We start from the raw sequence: 20,776 nt of genomic DNA, 5'->3' as shown, positions 1-20,776 counted from the left end.
GCCATCATTGACCCCCTCAAATTTTAAGGTGAGTCTTTCTGATGTTTTCTTGTTCCAAGTCTATAGAAATCAGAAAAAAAGCAAAGGCTCCATGTTTCAGTCAAAAACTTAATCTCCTTGAAAATACTACATAACTCAGTTGGCATTATTCCCCAAGACGGTGGAGTTAACAAAAGAACTAATCCACATTGCATCATAAACTATTATCAAGGGCCTAGACATCTTGATAAGACATAAAGGTCCACACTGAACCTAAATGTGTCTGAGTAGTCAGTGTTGTACTGTGGCTACAACTTCACTTTTGTAACACTCTATCTTACTCCTTCCTAGGTTAACAGTTCTACCAAATATGCATATGAAAGCTTAGTAAGACAATGTTGCAAATTATGGTTAACCAACATCTTTTCACCAAATACTTCAAGCATAAAAATGAGAATCTTTACAAAAATATACACAGACACAACAAATTGGTAGCTGCCCATAGCACTAAACAAACTGGACTCAAGAGTGGCTTCTCAACAGCATGTCATTTTAATATAACCATTGCCTGGTACAGGGAAAACTAACAAGTGTTTGTTAAACATCATTGCAACATTGTATTCCTGATAATTTAAGTAAACCAATCTATGAGCGAATGAACGATATGTGCCTAAAAATGATCATGGTTTATACTATCAGTGGCCACTGGATTTAGGACTAGTCCAAGATCTTGATCTAGATTTTGACCTAGGCCTAGACTGTGACCTTGACTGGGATTTGGAACAAGGCGGTTCTTTTTTCCTTGATTCCTTTTTATGTCTTGAGCAAGACTTGTAATATGTTTTGGAATCTGTTTTAGAGGTGCCTCTAGTTTTGGCATGCGATGCAGACCTAGAACACGATTTAGCCTTCATTTCTTTCTTGGGCTGGGACTTGGACCTTGATCTTGAATTGGATTTAGATCTTGAAAAAGACTGATTTCAGTGTTTGACTCTATCACTGTTGGAATGGCTTCTGCTACACCATGGTCTTCCAGTCCATCCACTCTTTCTAGGACTACAAGATCTTCTATAGATGTAAGCAAAAGACCGACTTCTTGATCTTCTTTCATAACTTTGGCTTCTAGAACATCTATATCTGTCATAATCATAGCGTGAAGAACTGTACATACTCCTACCTTCCTTTGCTTTCATCTGATTTGGGGTCTTCCAATCCCCCTGTGCAAACTGTTTCCATTTGACATCCACAAATCCACTTTCTGTCCAAATTATGTAAAGCATCTTCAGCATCACGAACATCTTCCAATTGAACATAAGCAACTCCTCTTGGACAGTGAGTGTAGAAATCAAGTGGAACATACACATCAACTATAGGATCATAATGACCAAATTCATGCCATAAATCTTTGAACCTGCTGTTACTGGCTCCATTCCTGATGAACAGAGGCACCTTGGAGGACGCAGGTAGCTGGACGTGACCGCTGTGTGAGTCTTAGCGCCAGGGGACACTAAGGGGCTCAGCAAACTGTCCAGCCCCCGGAGGCTGATCCTCAGACACGCACAGCCAGAGGGCTCTACTACAGCTAAATTAATTCTTGTATGTAAAAGAGTAGAAATTTACCGGTTTTGTAGTAAATAACAGTGATTCTCAAACTTTAGCTTGTATCCAAATTACTTGGAGGCTTGCAAAACACAAATTACAGCCCCCCACCCAGTACTCTGGGGTGGACTGTGAACATTTGCATTTCTAGCCAGGTGATGGCGAGATGATGTTGATGATGATGATGATGATGATGATGATGATGCTTGTCCAGGGACCACACTTTGAGAACCACTGGTATCTACTAATAGTTCTTTTAACCCTGGCTGGGTACAAAAATCTCTGGCTTTGGTGCCAGCTTTATTTTAAAACTTTCACAAGTCATTCTGATGCACCAGAGTGGAGAATCACTGGTGTGTGCAATTAGCCAAGTTATAAAAGATATAAAATTTGCAATATAGGTCAAGATTTTAAAAGACAAATGAAAAAAAGATAATGCACTGAACTTAAGAGCCAGGACTAGTTTATAACTTTCTGGACTATCCCCATAGGTAAATCATTTAAATTCTGGGTTCTTACCCTATGGGCAAACAATTCAAGTTCTGTGATCTTCTGTAAAACAAGAACATCATAGGATGATCATCAGTGTACTTTCAAACCAAAATTTTATGATATATACCTTTTTAGCAGGGGGCATTTCACACTAAGAAGTGATGTAACGTAACATTAATTAGCATTACTAATATAAAAACAAATAAAAATATAAATTTGATGGTTTTATTTATACTGTTTTGTTAACTAGATGCTTAAGATGGGATGGGGGGGACCTATTAAATAATGATTGTTGGTTTTAAAAAAATCTTAATTTTTTACAGCAAGTAGTCAATAACAGTGTCCAGTAGGTGGCGATAACAGCCTTCCATACAACTTAAAAACAGTTGTGTACTTACTGGTCAATAATTGTTTTCTCACTTGCCTGTACAAATAGAAAACACAAAACACTTTATAGGCCACCTGGAGCTTTATTTCAGAGTGAATTTTTTGTTTATTTCATTCTATTTTGGGAATATAACAGAGGTTGCTTTCTGTTTCTGTGATCATGCGTATTTAGAGGTTTGTAAAAATTCTTTTTAAAACTTTTAGTATAGAATTTTTCAAATATGAAGAAAATACAATAATGAATACCCACTCAGCTTCAGCAATGATCAATATTCTGCTATTGTTCCCATTTTACCTGTCCCTTCCATGTACCCAGCCCCCAGCTTGTCGTCATCCCTTCTGCAGAACTTACAAGCAAATCCCACATATCATGTTACTGAACCTATAGAGCTTTAAAAATTGTCAAGCTATAATAACAAGAAGATTTTAGGTGCATTATTTCAGAACCCATTGTTTTTGTGTTTTACTCTAGCCATTGAGTACCGTTAGTTTTTGTTTATTTGGTTTGGATTATATTTTTCACATAATAACGAGCCAAACACCTTTTCTAGTGCTTTGAGAACTGTAGTTCTCAAAACTAGGCAGCAGCATAATTAGTCACAAAAGGTTGCATGTAAATATCAATATTTTTAAAATAAAAATTGATATCTTCAATTAAATTTTTGTTTTTAACTTTAAAAATTTTACTATTTTTTTGAGACAAGGTTTTGCTCTGTCATCCAGCACCAGCTGGAGTGCAGTGGTGCGATCACGCTCCCTGCAGCCTTGGCCTCCTGGGCTCAAGTGATCCTCTCACCTCAGCCTTCTGAATAGCTGGGACCACAGGTACATGCCATGGTGCTCACCATGCTTGGCTGTTTTATTTTTTGTAGAGATGGGGTCTCACTATGTTGCCCAGGCTGGTCTCGAATTCCTAGGCTCAAGCTATCTGCCCGCATCAGCCACCCAAAGTGCTGGAATTACAGGCACAAGCTCCGGGGCTTGGCTGAATTTTTATTTTTGAATAAAAATATACAATTAGAAATGTATTCTTATCAACAATGGAAGGTATATTTGTATATCTTTTTATCCAAGGTATCCAAAAGAACAAAAAGTTTTACTGTATGGTTTTTATCTAAAACAAATGGAAGCATATTACATTTTGGCAAGTAGAGAAATCAACATAATTAAGAATTTAAAGAAAGAACTCAATGACCTATAATTCCTAAAACAACCACTTAACATTTTGTTATATTTCCTTTTTCTCCTTCCTATGTGGAGGTCTCCCTCTTCCCTGAAATTGCATGTTTATGTCAGACATAGAGTAGAAGGGAGACATCCCGGCTCTGGAGGTTTTCCACATCTCTGACTCTTCAGTCACTTCCCATTGATAAAAAGCCAACCAAAAAAAAAAAAAAAAACTCGAAGTATTTGCTAAATGAATAAAAGGCCTAACACTTTCTATATCTCATTATATGCTACCTAAAACTTTATTTTTTCCTTTCTTCTTTTTTTTGCGGGGGGGGATAGGGTCTTGCTCTGTTGCCCAGGCTGGAGTGTGGTAGTACGATCACAGCTCACTGCAGCTCAAACTCCTGGGCTCTAGCAATCATTCCACCTCAGCCTCCTGAGTAGCTGGGACTACGGGAGCATGCCACCATGATTGGCTAATTAATTTTTTTTGTAGAGATAGGGTCTCGCTATGTGGTCCAGGCTGGTCTAAAATTCCTGGCTTCAGGCAATCCTCCTGCCTCGGCCTCCCAAAGTACTGGGATTGCAGATGTAAGACACCGTACTTGGCCTGTAAAACTTTTTTTTTTAAATTATACTTTAAGTTTTAGAGTACATGTGCACAACATGCAGGTTGTTACATATGTATACATGTGCTATGTCGGTGTGCTGCACCCATTAACTCGTCATTTACATTAGGTATATCTCCTAATGCTATCCCTCCCCCCTCCCCCCACCCCGCAACAGGCCCCAGTGTGTGATGTTCCCCTCCTGTGTCCAAGTGTTCTCATTGTTCAATTCCCACCTATGAGTGAGAACATGTGGTGTTTGGTTTTCTGTCCTTGAGATAGTTTGCTAAGAATGATGGTTTCCAGCTTCATACATGTCCCTACAAAGGACATGAACTCATCCTTTTTTATGGCTGCATAGTATTCCATGGTGTATATGTGCCACATTTTCTTAATCCAGTCTACCACTGATGGACATTTGGGTTGGTTCCAAGTCTTTGCTATTGTGAATAGTGCCGCAATAAATATACATGTGCATGTGTCTTTATAGCAGCATGATTTATAATCCTTTGGGTATATACCCAGTAATGGGATGGCTGGGTCAAATGGTATTTCTAGTTCTAGATCCTTGAGGAATCGCCACACTGTCTTCCACAATGGTTGAAGTAGTTTACAGTCCCACCAACAGTGTAAAAGTGTTCCTATTTCTCCACATCCTCTCCAGCACCTGTTGTTTCCTGACTTTTTAATGATTGTCATTCTAACTGGTGGGAGATTGTATCTTGTTGTGGTTTTGATTTGCATTTCTCTGATGGGTTGGCTTGTAAAACTTTATAATACTGCTTTCAAAGTTGGTTATTGCTTTAATGAAAATTATTTTATTCAAAATTTTAATTTAAAGACAAAAACCTGGTGTTTCCCAAAGGGCAATCAATATATGTATTCAGAAAACTCTGAGGAGTTGTACCATTCGTTGTACAAGGAATTAATTTAGATTATAAGTAAATCACATTTTAAATTAATAAGTATATCTTTAATGCATTGTAGGATAAGATAACTAACATAAAGGCCATGATTTCATGAAATTGTTTCCTAAGATGACATTACAATAGGTAATTACATTTATTTTTAAAACCCATTGAAAATATTAAGTACGTTTATAAATTATATAAATTGCCAAACTATTTTCCAAAGCGGCTATGCCATTTACATTCCCTCCAGCAATGCATGAGTGTTCCAGATTCTCCACATCCTTGTTGACGCTTGGAACTGTCTGTTCTTTCAGCTATTTTAGTGGGTGTGTAGTAGTCATATATGTTTTAATTGAGAAAATGAGTTATTTTGCTGAGAAAGCATATGGGGAAAAATGATCGTAGTTTTCAAACATGTGCCATTTAAAGGATAGAATATATGTACACTATGAAGCTCTGGAAGTAGAGCTAGGCAGGACTAACATAGACTTTATAAAGAAGTAAATTCTGGCACAAAGTAAGGCAAAACTTAAATGCTATGGACTCTCTTGCATAAAATAGTAGTGACCTTTTTATTGAGTGTATTTATATCCAGCTGTATCAGTGTTCGTCAACTACAGTCAACAGAAATTGACTGACTTAATGAGAGTCATGTATTTTAAGGATATAGAGTGGGTCACAGAATCAAAGGAAAAGCCACACAACTGTAACTTGAAAAGGACAGGAAGCAGCAGGGCAGCGTAAGAGATCTATGTCACAGAAACCAATGAACAGCCTCCTCAGAGAGCTACTGTCAAGGTGAATTATTTCTGTTTTCTGACCTTGTGTCACTCAAGATTTAAATTCTAAGGGGAGAGAATCTGCTTGGCCTAGTTTAGTTTACATGCCCACTTCTTGGTCAGAAGAAGGCAGAATTGATAATCTCACCAAAGTGTGTGTGGTAGGGTAGAAGAAATTCCCCAAAGAAATATTGAAGTGACTTTACCAAAAAAAGGGGCTACTGGGTGTTGGGCAGGCAAAACCAACAGATGCCACTATACTAGGTCACTACCTTTGATGAATATTTGGGAGGAATTAGTAGCAGTGATAGGAGGAGGCAACAAAACTTAGACCCATTAATTACTTGAATTTTTATTAAATATCTTCTCCTACAGTTCTATGAAATCACTAACTACATTGTATTGAATTCATAATACTAACTTCATCACCCTCAAAGTGTTTTTACATACATAGCAAATATTCTTTGGATGCAAAAAAATTACTAATTGGTTTTTTAGAGGGGAGAGATGCCAATTTCATTTTATTAAACATAAATACAAACACATGTAATTACACATGAACAGATTTCTATGGTAAAAATATTCAATTGATTGCAGTACACTGAGCTCCATAGAGAGAGTGCTGGGGCAAGTGAGAGCCAGATGGGCACTGGGCAACTCTGTGCCTTGTTGAAGAAAGATAACTAAACATGGGTAAAGTAGATCCTAAGAAACCAAGAGGCAAAATGTCATCATATGTGTTCTTTGTGCCATCTTGTCAGGAGGAGCACAAGAAGGAGCACCCAGATGCCTCAGTCAGCTCCTCAGAGTTTTCTGAGAAGTGCTGAGAGGTGAAAGACTACTTCTGCTAAAGCAAAAGGAAAATTGGAAGACATGACAAAGGTAGGTAAAGCCCACTATGAAAGAGAAATAAAAACTTATATCCCTCCTAAAGGGGAGACAAAAAAGAAGTTCAAGGATCCCCATACACCCAAGAGGCCTTCTTCAGCCTTTTTTCTTGTTCTGTTCTGAGTATCACCCAAAAATCAAAGAACATCCTGGCCTAAACATTGGTGATGTTGCAAAGATGCTGGGAGAGATGTGGAATGGCACTGCTGCAGACGACTAGCAGCCTTATACAAAGAACGCTGCGAAGCTCAAGGAAAAATGTGAAAAAGATACTGCTGCATACTGAGCTAAAGGAAAGCCAGATGCAGCAAAAAGGGAGTTGTCAAGGCTGAAAAAAGCAAGAAAGAGAAGAAAGAAGAGGACAAGAAGATGATGAAGAAGAAGATGATGAATAAGTTAATGTTAGCACGTTTTTTTTCTTGTCTATAAAGAATTTAACCTCCCTGTACACAATTCACTCCTTTCAAAGAAAAAATTGAAATGTAAGTTTGTGTAAGATTTGTTTTTAAACTGTACAGTGTCTTTTTTTATATAGTTATCACACTACCAAATGTGTCTTTAGATAGCCCTGTCCTGGTGGTAATTTCAGTAGGCACTAACTTTGCTTGGTACAGTATGGTGGTATAGCTTGATGAATTTTCCCAAAATAAACATGTACCTAGCACACAGATCAAGAAATAGGATAATTTCAGCACCCTAGAAACCCCTTAGAAACCACTCTCATTCAAGGTAATCACTATTACCACTTCCAAGGCCATATATTTGTTTTGCCTGATTTTGAAAATTACCTTAAATTGAATAATTATCATATGTGATTTGGGGGAGGTCTGGGTTCATTCATTCAGCATTATATTTATGACATTCATCCAGTGTGTAGTTGTAGTTTGTTCATTCTCATTGTTGTATAATATTCCATTGCTTAAATGTATCACAAATATCCATTCTACTGTTGGTGGACATGTGGATTTTTACAGTTTGGGGTATTAAAAATAACGTTGATATGAACATTTTTGTATATTTCTTCTTGTGAAGTTTTAGGGCTATTACAATGATGCTACTTATTAACATTCTTGTCCACTTCTTCTGGTGAAAAGAATATATATGTATTCATAGGTATATATACAACAGAAATGCTTATATATACACATTAGTGTGTGTACACAAATATATGTATTTGTATGTATGTATGAGGTTGGTACAAAAGTAATTGCTGTTTTTGCCATTAAAAACAGCAATTACTTTTGTACCAAGTTTATACGCACATATTTATATCTTGTCCACTTTTGGTGAACATATATATATATATATATATATATATATATGAGGGCGATGAACATATATATAGATAAGATGAACATATATACATGAGGAAAATGAAATGAGTATATATATAGTTTGGTGAACATATACATATATTCACCAACAGAAGTGCACAAGATATATACATAAACATTCCTGTTGTATATATACCTAAGCGTGAACTTGCTGGATAGTAACATGCTCCATTACAATGCTCAACACTTTTCCTAAGTAGTTGTACCAATATACATTCCCAAAAGTGTGGAAGATTTCCAACTTCTCCATATTCTTGCCAATACTTGGTTCATTATTTTTTCACTTTAATCATTTTGCTAAATGTGACATTGTCCAGTAATTTTTGAGGAATTTAAAAATCCTGTGACTGGAGGAGACAGAAGTTAGAATATCACTCTACATTGATTAAAGTTGTAGTATGGTGATCTAGAGTTTTATGGGATTCATAAAATAACTTCTTAAAAGTAAAAAGACTTAGAGATGGAAGAAATCTGTTATTTTCTGACTCCCAACAAGTTACTGCCTTCCTGGGAGAGGGATTAATTCTGTTTGTATTATGCAGTGTAATGAAGAATCCTGTCAGGTTGGTTAGGATACCCAGCTGATTTGAACCCTACCTCCTCTTTATATTTAAATCCCAGTATTTGGTAAAGTCAAGTCTATAAGGTTTTAAGATGTTATTTCTGATACATTATGCAATTTAAATATTACTGCTCTTAGCTAGAATAGAGTCTGCAAATTTATGGCACAGATTCTTACCATTCCCCATCCCCATCAGGCACATGACAGATGATGTGAATCACAGAAGACTTTCCCAGTGATTTCTATGAGGTCTCAGGGTTGTTTTTTTCCTCACTATACTGCTCCACACAATCACACTGTTGGTTAGAAGTGTCATGGAAGATTCAAACACTTTTGCCTCCTGTACCTCAAGGTACAAGGTAATTTGCTGAATCTTACAATCTTCCCAAGTATTATTGTTGGTTGTCCCTGTAGGAGACTGATTGAAATTTAGGAGGCCGAGGTGGGTGGATCACCTGAGGTCGGAAGTTTAGGACCAGCCTGACCAACATGGAGAAACCCCATCTCTACTAAAAATACAAAATTAGCCAGGCATGGTGGCACATGCCTGTAATCCCAGCTACTTGGGAGGCTGAGGCAAGAGAACTGCTTGAACCTGGGAGGCAAGAGAATTGCTTGAACCCGGGAGGCAGAGCCGAGATCTCACCATTGTACTCCAGCCTAGACAATAAGAGCAAAACTCCATCTCAAGAAAAAAAAAAAAAGCTATAATTTAAATCTATTATGTTGTCATACTAACTGAGGAGCTGGTTTACTTGTAGTTTAAGTTTAATTCTGTTTAGTTTTAAAATTTTCTTCTTCCTTTATATTTTAATTTTTTAATCTTTTATTTTCATTTGGACTAGGGTAAATTCTGAGAAGATTGCTATAGCTTCATAGGTCAAAGTAATTTAGGGGAAGTGGGTGACAGAGGAGGAAAGATGATACAAATGGATTAAGCATGAATAGGCCAGGCGCAGTGGCTCACGCCTGTAATCCCTGCACTTTGGGAGGCCAAGGCAGGCGGATCATTTGAGGTCAGGAGTTCGAGACCAGCCTGGCCAACATGGCGAAACCCCGTCTTTACTAAAAATACAAAAAATAGCTGGGCCTGGTGGCAGACACCTGTAATCCCAGCTACTCTGGAGGCTGAGGCAAGAGAATCGTTTGAACACAGAAGGTGGAGGTTGTAGTGAGCCAAGATCGCGCCATTACGCTCCAGCCTGGGCAACAGGGCGAGACTCCGTTTCAAAAAAAAAGCATGAATTCTGACAATTTAGGGGCTCGCTGGAGAGTATGTAGCTTTAAAGGTCTGTAAGGTTCTGGAATGTGTTGGATGTGTTGATTATGATATGATATAGATTGATAATAGCATGTTGCTTGAAATTCAAATTAAAAAAATATGGCAATGAATTAAAGATAGGGGTTTTCAAAGAAGAAAGTTAAAGAAAGAGTTATGTCTTTAAAAATGTTTGGCCATGCTGAGAAAACAAAGGTGATAATTAAAATCTAAGGTAAAATATAATTAAAACATGAGGGAGAAACAGAAAGGAAGGAAGGATGGATAGATAGATAAGAGTTTGGCAGTAGTGGATGAAACCAGAGATCTAAGGAAAAGGAAGTCAGGAAATAAGCTTTAGCATTAGTAGTTTATGCTGAATGTCATACTCCTAACTCCAAGCCTTACAAGATGTGTAAGGCATTCACTTGCCTCTGTAAGCCTCAATCTTTTTTACTATAAAATGATCATAAGAATGGTCACCTGTGGCTCACTGTATTTTAAGGACTAAATCAGGTAATGTAAATGAAATAGCTTTATACTAATTAAATGAATGTAGTATCATAAATACTATGGCAATTATGTGAGCCTCAACACATAATAAGCTCAAATTCGATTTTTAAAAATATTCTGGCTTCTACTTCTGTCTGTAATGGAGTAACTTATACCAAACTTGTCCTTTACTGGTAAACAACTAGAAAACTGGACAATATATATGAAACAACTATTTTCTAATATTGGAAAACATGCAGTGCAGGAGTGCAGTCTCAATGAATGGAAACAAATGAGGTGAGTTCCACAGAATCCCTAGTATTCTGCCTGGAGTCACTTTCCAGAACAGCACAGGAATGAGAAACCAAGGAAAGCATGGCAGTCTCTCTGTGAAAGAGACTGAGACCAGACTTTGGGAAAGCTGTGGCAGCTTCAGTTTGCGGGGCACAGCTCCAGGGTTGTAGGAGCCATTCAGAGAAGCTCTAGGAATCTGCAGAGGGGTTTCATCGAGTCTTTTGCTGTATACTAAGGTGCACATGCATACAGTGAAATGCCACAAGGCCAGACAAATGGCAATTACTGGAGGACTATAAGTTGAACAATTCCTACAGCTTAAATGTGGCTAAGAGACATTTGAGTTTCAATCGCCAGAGTGACAAGACCTCACTGAAAATCCTGGGAATTCAGTATGTATCCCAGGGTTGTGCCTTAAAATAAGCTTAACAAGCTGTAGAGTAAAACACCATAGACTACTACTAACAAAGTTCAAAAACAACCCCAAAAGGATCAAGATGATTGGCAAAAAACTTACCTGCTAGCCAAATTCACCAATCTAAGTGAAGAAAACAAAATTCAAAAATCTTAAGAACATGGTATTTATAGTGTATGGCATCTAATAAAAGTAAGACATGAGAAGAAGCAGGAAAATGCAAAGAAGAAAATCCATCAGCAGAAACTGACTCAAATTACAGAGATGAATGAAATAGATGCATCAGAACAATTATAAATGTGTCCAAATATTTAAAGGAAAACATGAGCATAATGAGGACAGAAATTGACGGTATTAAAAACAAACAAGGAAACTTCTAGAGCTGAAAGATGTCATATCTGAATGAAAATTCACCTGATAAAATTATCAACTGATTAGGTATGGCAGATGAAAAGAACAGCGAACTTGTAGATATTGTAATAGAAACTATCCAAACTGAGTTACAGAAAGAAAATAATAATAAGAAGAACAGATCCTCAGTAACCTGAGGAGCATTCCAAGTGATCTAACGTATGTGTAATTGGAGTTCCTGAAAAGGTCAGAAGAGAGGAGCTGGAATATGTATTTGAAGGAATAATTACTTATATTTTCCAAACAAGATGAAAACTGATTCCTAAATCAAAGAAACTCAACAAACTCCAAGCAGAATAACTGAAAGGAAATGCACTCTAAGGCACATCATATTGAAATCATTGAGAACAGTGACAAAGTGAAATTCTTAAAAGCAGCCAGAGAAGGCCGGCTGCGGGGGCTCACACCTGTAATCCCCGCACTTTGAGAGGCCGAGGTGGGCGGATCACGAGATCAGGAGTTCAAGACCACCCTGGCTAACACGGTGAAATCCTGTCTCTACCAAAAATACAAAAAATTTGGCTGGTGTGGTGGCTGGAGCCTGTAGTCCCAGCTACTCGGGAGGCTGAGGCAGGAGAATGGCATGAACCCGGGAGGCAGAGCTTGCAGTGAGCCGAGATGGCACCACTGCACTCCAACCTGGGTGACAGAGCGAGACTCCGTCTTAAAAAAAAAAAAAAAAAAAAAAAAAGCAGCCAGAGAAAACAAACATTAAATACAAGGGTACCAACATAAGAATTGCTACTGATTTTGTGTTAGAAATAATGCAAGCCACAACGCAAGAACTTTGTGTTAGAAATAATGCAAGCCTAAGCCTAAAGAAAGCAATAGGACAAAAACTTTAACATGCTTTTAAAAAAGTTAATTTAGGATTCTTTGTTGAGTGAAAGTATCCTTTAAAAATGAGAGCAAAATAAAGCCTTTTGGACAAACAAAAACAAGGAGTATATGTTTTAAGCAGACCTGAAGTACAAGAAATGTTAAAGTTATTCTAGAAGAAGCAAAATGATACCAGGTGCAAACTCATTTCTATGCACATGAATGAAGAGTGCCAGAAATGGTAATATGTGGGAAAACGCAAAATGTGTTTTTCTCATTTTTACCATCTCTTAAAAAAAAACCTTTGAAAAGCAAATGTACTAACAGTGTATGGTGGGGTTTATAAGAGTTTGAATTAAAATGTATGACAGCAGCACAAAGAATGGCAGGGTATGTATTTATGGCTTGGTTCAGGTGAGTGCAATTTTCTGCATTCATCTAGTGTTTTTAGTGGACAAAATCACACATAAACAAGATTAAAATTCAGGCTATGTTAAAATTGTTACCTATCATGTTGTAACAAATTTGCATTCTCAAAAACAAATGTTATAGTAGAACTGTGTAGTTCAGAGTATGGCAAAAGGTTATGTCCACGTGAACCATGAAATCAAGATGCAGAACATTTCCATCACCCCGAGAAGTTCACCTGTGCACTTTGCAGTGATACTTGCCCTCAGCCCAAGGCAACAATAGATTTTCTTCCTGTTACTATACTTCTTCCTGCTCTATAATTTCATATAAATGGATCATATATAGTGTAATGCATATATTTTATGTCTGGCTTCTTTTGTTTAGAGTAATGTTTTTGAAATTCATCTATGTTGTTGTATGTTTCAATCAGTCATTTGTTCTTTATTGCTGAGAAATATTTCATTGTATGGATATACCAAACATATTTATCCATTCACCTGTTGACAGACATTTGTGTTATTTCCAGCTTTCAGCTATTATAAATAAAACTTCTGTGAACATGTACTAACCTTTTTGTGGACATTTGCTTTCATTTTTCTTAAATATGAGTGGAACTACTGGGTCATATGGTAGGTATATGTTCAATTTCGTAAGAAACAACCAAATAGGTTTCAAAAGTGGCCATACTGTTTTATACTCCTACCAACAATATATAAAAGTTGAAATTGCTCCAGATGTTCAGGAATAGCTGGAATTTTTCATCTTTTTTATTTTAGCTATTCTGGTGGGTATATAGTGGTATATCATTATGGTTTTAATTTGCATTTTCCTGATGACTAATGATGTTGAACATTTTTTCAGGCATAACTAGCTATTCTTTTTTCTCCTTTTGTAAAGTGTCTATTCAAACCCTTCTCCCTTATTAAAAACTGGGTTTTCCTAACGCAAGAACAGATGGCCAAATACCACATGTTCTCACTCATAGTGGGAGCTGAACAGTGAGAACATGTGGACACAGAGAGGGAAACAACACACAATTGGGGCCTGTCTGGGGGTGGGGGGTAAGGGGGAGGGACAGCATCAGGAAAAATAGTTAATACATGCTGGGTTTAATACTTAGGTGATGGGTTGATAGGTGCAGCAAACCACCATGACACACAAACCTGCTCATCCTGCACATGTACCCCAGAACTTAAAAATAAAATTAAAAAAAGAAAGAATGACTGAAAAAATAAAAAACCATTCAGAGAATACTATAAACACCTCTATGAAAATAAACTAGAAAATCTAGAAGAAATGGATAAATTGCTGGAAACATACACCCTCCCAAGACTAAACCAGGAAGAAGTTGAATCCCTAAATAGATCAATAACAAGTTCTGAAATTGAGGCAGTAATTAATAGCCTACCAACCAAAAAAAACCCAGGACCAGACAGATTCACAGCCAAATTCTACCAAAGGTACAAAGAGGAGCTGGTACCATTCCTTCTGAAACTATTCCAAAGAATAGAAAAAGAGGGACTCCTCCCTAACTTATTTGATGAGGGCAGCATCATCCTGATACCAAAACCTGGCAGAGACACAACAAAAAAAGAAAATTGCAGTCCAATATCCCCGATGAACATTGATGTGAAAATCCTCAATAAAATACTGGCAAACCAAATCCAGCAGCACATCAAAAAGCTTATACACCAAAATCAAGTCGGCTTCATCCCTGGGATGCAAGGCTGGTTCAACGTACACAAATCAATAAACATAATCCATCAAATAAACAGAACCAATGACAAAAACTACATGATTATCTCAATACATGAAGAAAAGGCCTTTGATAACATTCAACACCCCTTCATGCTAAAAACTCTCAATAAACTAGGAATTGATGGAATGTATCTTAAAATAATAAGAACTATTTATGACAAACCCACAGCCAATATCATACTGAATGGGAAAAAGCTGGAAGCATTCCCTTTGAAAACCAGCACAAGACAAGGATGCCCCCTCTCACCATTCCTATTCAATATAATATTGTAAGCTCTGGCCAGGTCAATCAGACAAGAGAAAGAAATAAAGGGTATTTAAATAGAAAGAGAGGAAGTCAAATTGTCTCTGTTCGCAGATGACATGATTGTATATTTAGAAAACTCCATCGTCTCAGCCCAAAATCTCCTTAAGCTGATAAGCAACTTCAGCAAAGTGTCAGGATACAAAATCAATGTGCAAAAATCACAAGCATTCCTATACACCAATAATAGGCAAACAGAGAGCCAAATCATGAGTGAACTCCCCTTCACAATTGCTACAAAGAGAATAAAATACCTAGGAATCCAACTTACAAGGGCTGTGAAGGACCTCTTCAAGGAGAACTACAAACCACTGCTCAAGGATATAAGAGAGGATACAAACAAATGGAAAAAATTCCATGCTCATGGATAGGAAGAATCAATATCGTAAAAATGGCCATACTGCCCAAAGTAATTCATAGATTCAATGCTATTCCCATCAAGCTACCACTGACTTTCTTCACTGGATTAGAAAAAACTACTTTAAATTTCATATGGCACCAAAAAAGAGCCCACATAGTCAAGATAATCTTAAGCAAAAAGAACAAAGCTGGAGACATCATGCTACCTGACTCCAAACTGTACTACAAGGCTACAGTATCCAAAACAGCATGGTACTGGTACCCAGACAGTTGTATAGACCAGTGGAACAGAACAGAGGCCTCAGAAATAATGCCACACATCTGCAACCATATGATCTTTGACAAACCTGACACACACAAGTAATGGGGAAAGGATTCCCTATTTAATAAATGGTGTTGGGAAAACTAGCTAGCCATATGCAGAAAACTGAAACTGGATCCCTTCCTTACACCTTATACAAAAATTAACTCAAGATGGATTAAAGGCTTAAATGTAAGACCTAAAATTATAAAAGCCTGAGAAGAACACCTAGGCAATACCATTCAGGACATAGGTGTGGGCAAAGACTTCATGACTAAAACGTCAAAAGCAATGGCAACAAAAGCCAAAATTGACAAATGAGATGTAATCAAACTAAAGGGCTTCTGCACAGGAAAAGAAACTATCATCAGAGTGAACAGGCAACCTACAGAATGGGAGAACATTTTTGCAATCTATCCATCTGATAAAGGACTAATATCCAGAATCTACAAGAAACCTAAACAAATTTACAAGAAAAAAACAATCCCATCAAAAAGTGTGTGAAGGATATGAACAGACACTTCCCCAAACAAGACATTTATGTGGCCAACAAACAGATGAAAAAATGCTCATCATTACTGGTCATTAGAGAAATGCAAATCAAAACCACAATGAGATATCATCTCATGCCAGTTAGACTGGCGATCATTAAAAAGTGGGGAAACAACAGATGCTGAAGAGGAAGTGGAGAAATAGGAACACTTTTACACTGTTGGTGGGACTGTAAATTGGTTCAACCATTGTGAAAGACAGTGTGTCAATTCCTCAAGGATCTAGAACCAGAAATACCATTTGACCCAGCAATCCCATTACTGGATATATACTCAGAGGATTATAAATCATTCTACTATAAAGACACATGCACACATATGTTTATTGCAGCACTGTTCACAATAGCAAAGACTTGGAACCAACCCAAATGCCCATCAATGATAGACTGGATAAAGAAAATTTGGCACATACACACCATGGAATACTATGCAGCCATAAAAAAGGATGAGTTAATGTCGTTTGCAGGCACATGGATAAAGCTGGAAACCATCATTCTTAGCAAACTAACACAGAAACAGAAAAGCAAACACTGCATGTTCCGACTCATAAGTGGGAGTTGAACAATGAGAGCACATGGACGCAGGGAGGGAAACATCATACACTGGAGCCTCTTGGGGGTGGGTAGGGGGCTGGGGGAGGGATAGCATTAGGAGAAATACCTAATGTAGATGACGGGTTGATGGGTGCAGCAAACCATCATGGCACGTGTATACCTATGTAACAAACCTGCACATCCTGCACATGTATCCCAGAACTTAAAGTATAATAAAAAAAAATTGTATGAAAAAATAAAAAACCCAAAACATTAACAGCCTTTACTGTAGCAAAGACAAAAGCAAATTTAACAAAACGTAAAAAACTGGTCCATCAAGGTAAAGGGTTTTCGGATGTTCACTGTACTATTCTTTTTCAAAATTTTTCAAATTTTGAATAAGATTTCAAATTTTTCAAAATAAAATTCAACACATTCAGCACAAAAAATAAAATAAAAAATTAGGTTTTCTTCTTATCGAGTTGTAAGAATACTTTCTGTAATCTCGTTTCAAGTCCTTTGTCAATATATACATGTTACAAATATTTTCTTCCATTTGTGGATTTACTTTTCACTTTCTTTCTTTCTTTCTTTTTGAGATGGAGTCTGGCTCTGGAGTGCAGTGGTGCAATCCCATCTCACTGCAACCTCCCACTCCCAGGTTCAAGAGATTCTCCTGCCTCAGTCTCCTGAGTAGCTGGGATTACAGGCACCCGCCACCATGCCCGGCTCATTTTTGTATTTTTAGTAGAGACGGGGTTTCACCATGTTGGACCAGGCTGGTCTTAAACTCCTGGCTTCAGATTATCTGCCCACCTCAGCCTCCCAAAGTGCTGGGATTACAGGCATGAGCCACCGCGCCTGGCCACTTTTCACTTTCTTAGCTGTATCTTTCAATGAGCAGAATTTTGTAATTTTCATAAAGTCCATTAAAAAATTTCATGTACAATTAGTGTTTTCTGTGTTCTAAGGTATCTTTTCCTTCCCCATAGTTACAAAAATTTTCTTCTGTGTTTTCCTCTTATATTTCTTCTAAAAGGTATATAAGTTGTAATATTTACTTTTAGGTATAAGATACATTTCAAGTAAAATTTTAGCATGGTGTAATGATCAAAGTATAGTTTTTCTATTTATTGAACAAATATTCAATTGTCCCAGCATCATTTGTTGAGAAGACTATCTATTTCTCTATCTTTGGAACCTTGATTAAAATAAATTAAATGTGCATGTATTGTTCTATTTTTTAACTCTCTACTTTGTTCCACTGATCTGATTATTGTGACTTATGGTAAGTCTTAAAATCACATAATATAAGCACTCCAACTTTGTTCTCCTTTTAAAACTTTATTCCAGTCATGTTAGGTCACCTAACATGTATTTCTATATAAGTTTTAGAATCAGCTTGTGAATTTCTACAAAAAATATTGCTGGAGATTAGATTTATATCCACTCTATATTTTAACTCAGAACTGACACCTTAACAATATTGATTTTTCTAATCCATGAAATGGTGTATTTCTCAATTTATTTGCATCTTCTTGGATGGTTTTCAGAGAGAAAAATTTTGAGGAAGTTTGTTTCTATCCTAATTTGCTGAGAGTTCTTTTTTTCATGAATAGGTGTTAAAATTTTATCAAATGATTTTTCTAAATCTATTTATAGGAACATATGGAGTTTTGTCTTTTTTTTTTTTTAGTTTGTTAACATGGTGAATTACACTGATTGGTTTTCAAAGTTTAAACCAACCTTTTGTTTCTGGGATGAATTCCGCTTGGTCATAATGCATTATCCTTTTTATATGGTTCTAATTCAAATTTGATAATTTTATTAGAAACTTTTTCATCTAGGTTCAGAAGAGATACTGATCTTCAATTTTCTTTTCTTATAATAGTTTGACTCTCAGCATCAAGGCAGTGCTGGACTTATAAAATGAGCTGGGAAGTACTGGTTCTATTTTCTGAAACATTCTGGTAAGGGAACTATTATGTTTTCCTCAAATTTGGCTAAAATTCAACAGTAAATCCATCTGGAACTAGAGTGCTTTTTGTGGGAAGATTTTATTTTACCATTTAAATTTATGTAATTAATATAGAGCTATTTAGATTTTTACAAAAATATTTCTTCTTTTACCGGTTTGGTTGTATAATTTTTGACTGCCAAGGAATTGATCTATTTCATCTAAGTTGTCAAAATTATCGGAATAAATGTTTAAAATATTCCTTTATTATACCTATACTTTTAATATCTATAATATTTATGGTGATGCTTCTCTTCCTTTTCTATACCTGAAATCTGTCTTCTCTCTTTTTTCATTGGTTTAAGCTAGGAGTTTATTATTTTATCAATCATTTGTTAAAAGCAGCTTAGATTTTTTGACTTTTCTTTATTCTTTGTATATTTTCTATTTAATTGAAAATTTTATAGGAGCCTTATTAAGATGTAATTCACATATCATACAATGTGGTCATTTAAAGTGTACACTCTGTTTTTTAGTATGTTCAAAATTGTGCAACCACCACCATAATCAACTTGAGAATAATTTCATAACTCCCCCCCAAAAAAATCTTTTATCTAGTCACTGTCTTTTTTTTTTTTAGCACAAGCATCCCCAGCTGTAGGCAACCACCAAACTACTTTCTATCTCTATAAATATGCTTTTTCTGGATGTTTCATATAAATGGAATAAAATAATATGTAACCTTTTGTTTCTGGCTTCTTTCACTTAGTATAATGCTCTTAAAGGTTCATCCATATTGCAGGATGTATCAGCACTTCATCTATTTATTTTTTTAACTCAAATTTTTTTAGCCATTAATTTATTTTTATTGTTGAATGATATTCCATTGTGTAGATACATCACATTTCATTTATCCATTTTTTTTTTTTTTTTTGAGACGGAGTCTCGCTTTGTCGCCCAGGCTGGGCATCTCCGTTCACTGCAAGCTCCGCCTCCCGGGTTCACGCCATTCTCCTGCCTCAGCCTCCCGTGTAGCTGGGACTACAGGCGCCCGCCACTACACCCGGCTAATTTTTTGTATTTTTAGTAGAGACGGGGTTTCACCGTGTTAGCTAGGATGGTCTCTATCTCCTGACCTCGAGATCCGCCCGCCTTGGCCTTCCAAAGTGCTGGGATTACAGGCGTGAGCCACCGAGCCCGGCCTCATGTATCCATTCTTCAGCTGATGGACATTTGGGTTGTTTCCATTGTTTGGCTGTTATGAAAATGCTGCTATAATGTTGATTGTTTCCTTTGCTTCAGTTTCTAAATTTGAAATGATTCCATTTTTAAATTTTTTGCTTTTGCCGTCTATGCATTTGGGGTCATATCTGAAAAACCATTGTCCGGATTAACCGGATTAACATCAAGCTTTCTCCCATATTATCTTCTAGTGGTTTTACAGTTTCAGGTCTTACATTTATGTGTTTTGGGTTGATTTTTGTATATGGTGTGAGATGAGGGTCCATTTATTCTTTTGCATGTGGATATCCACTTTTTCCAATATGTTTATTGAAGAAACTGTCCTTTCCCCATTGGATGCTCTTGGCACCTTTGTCAAAGGTCAATTGACCATAAATGCATGGGCTTATTTCTGGGCTCTCTATTCTGTTCTATTGTTCTATATGTCCGTGTTTATGCCACCACCATACTGTTTTGAAGACTGTAGCTTGTAATTTTTTAAAATAAATCAGGTATTGCTATACCTCCAGCTTTGTTCTTTTTGTGCAGCTATTTGGGGGTGTTTTGTGCTTCCATGGGAATTTTAGATTTTATTTTTCTATTTCTGTGAAAAATGCCACTGGGACCTTGATAGGGATTGCACTGAATTTGTCTAGGCTACTTTGGGTTTTGAAATTTCTAACAAAGAATTTTATAGTGCTAAACATCTCCATTTAAAAAAAAGATCTTAAATAAACATCGTAACTTTACATCTCAAGAAACTAGAAGAAAAGAGAATAAACTCAGCCCGAATTTGGCAGAAGAAGGAAATAGTGAAGATCAGAGCAGAGATAAATGAAATAGAGATGAGAAAAATAATAGAAAAGGTCAATGAAGCTAAGACTTGGTTTTTTGAGAAACTAAATTGACAAACTGTTAAGAAGCCTAAGTAAAAAATAAAAGAGAGAAGACTCAAATAAATAAAATTATAAATGAAAGAAGA

General features: G+C 36.6%; 1 pseudogene; it reads right to left on the bottom strand.

The window, feature by feature from the left end:
• Nucleotides 1–375: 375 nt before the first annotated feature.
• LOC100984898 (serine/arginine-rich splicing factor 10-like) lies at nucleotides 376–1,592 on the bottom strand (annotated as a pseudogene).
• Between the last annotated feature and the right edge of the window lie 19,184 nt (nucleotides 1,593–20,776).

The sequence above is a fragment of the Pan paniscus genome, chromosome 3 (assembly GCF_029289425.2).
Source record: "Pan paniscus chromosome 3, NHGRI_mPanPan1-v2.0_pri, whole genome shotgun sequence".
Taxonomy (NCBI): Eukaryota; Metazoa; Chordata; class Mammalia; order Primates; family Hominidae; genus Pan; species Pan paniscus.
This window is presented reverse-complemented; position numbering and strand designations above follow the sequence as displayed.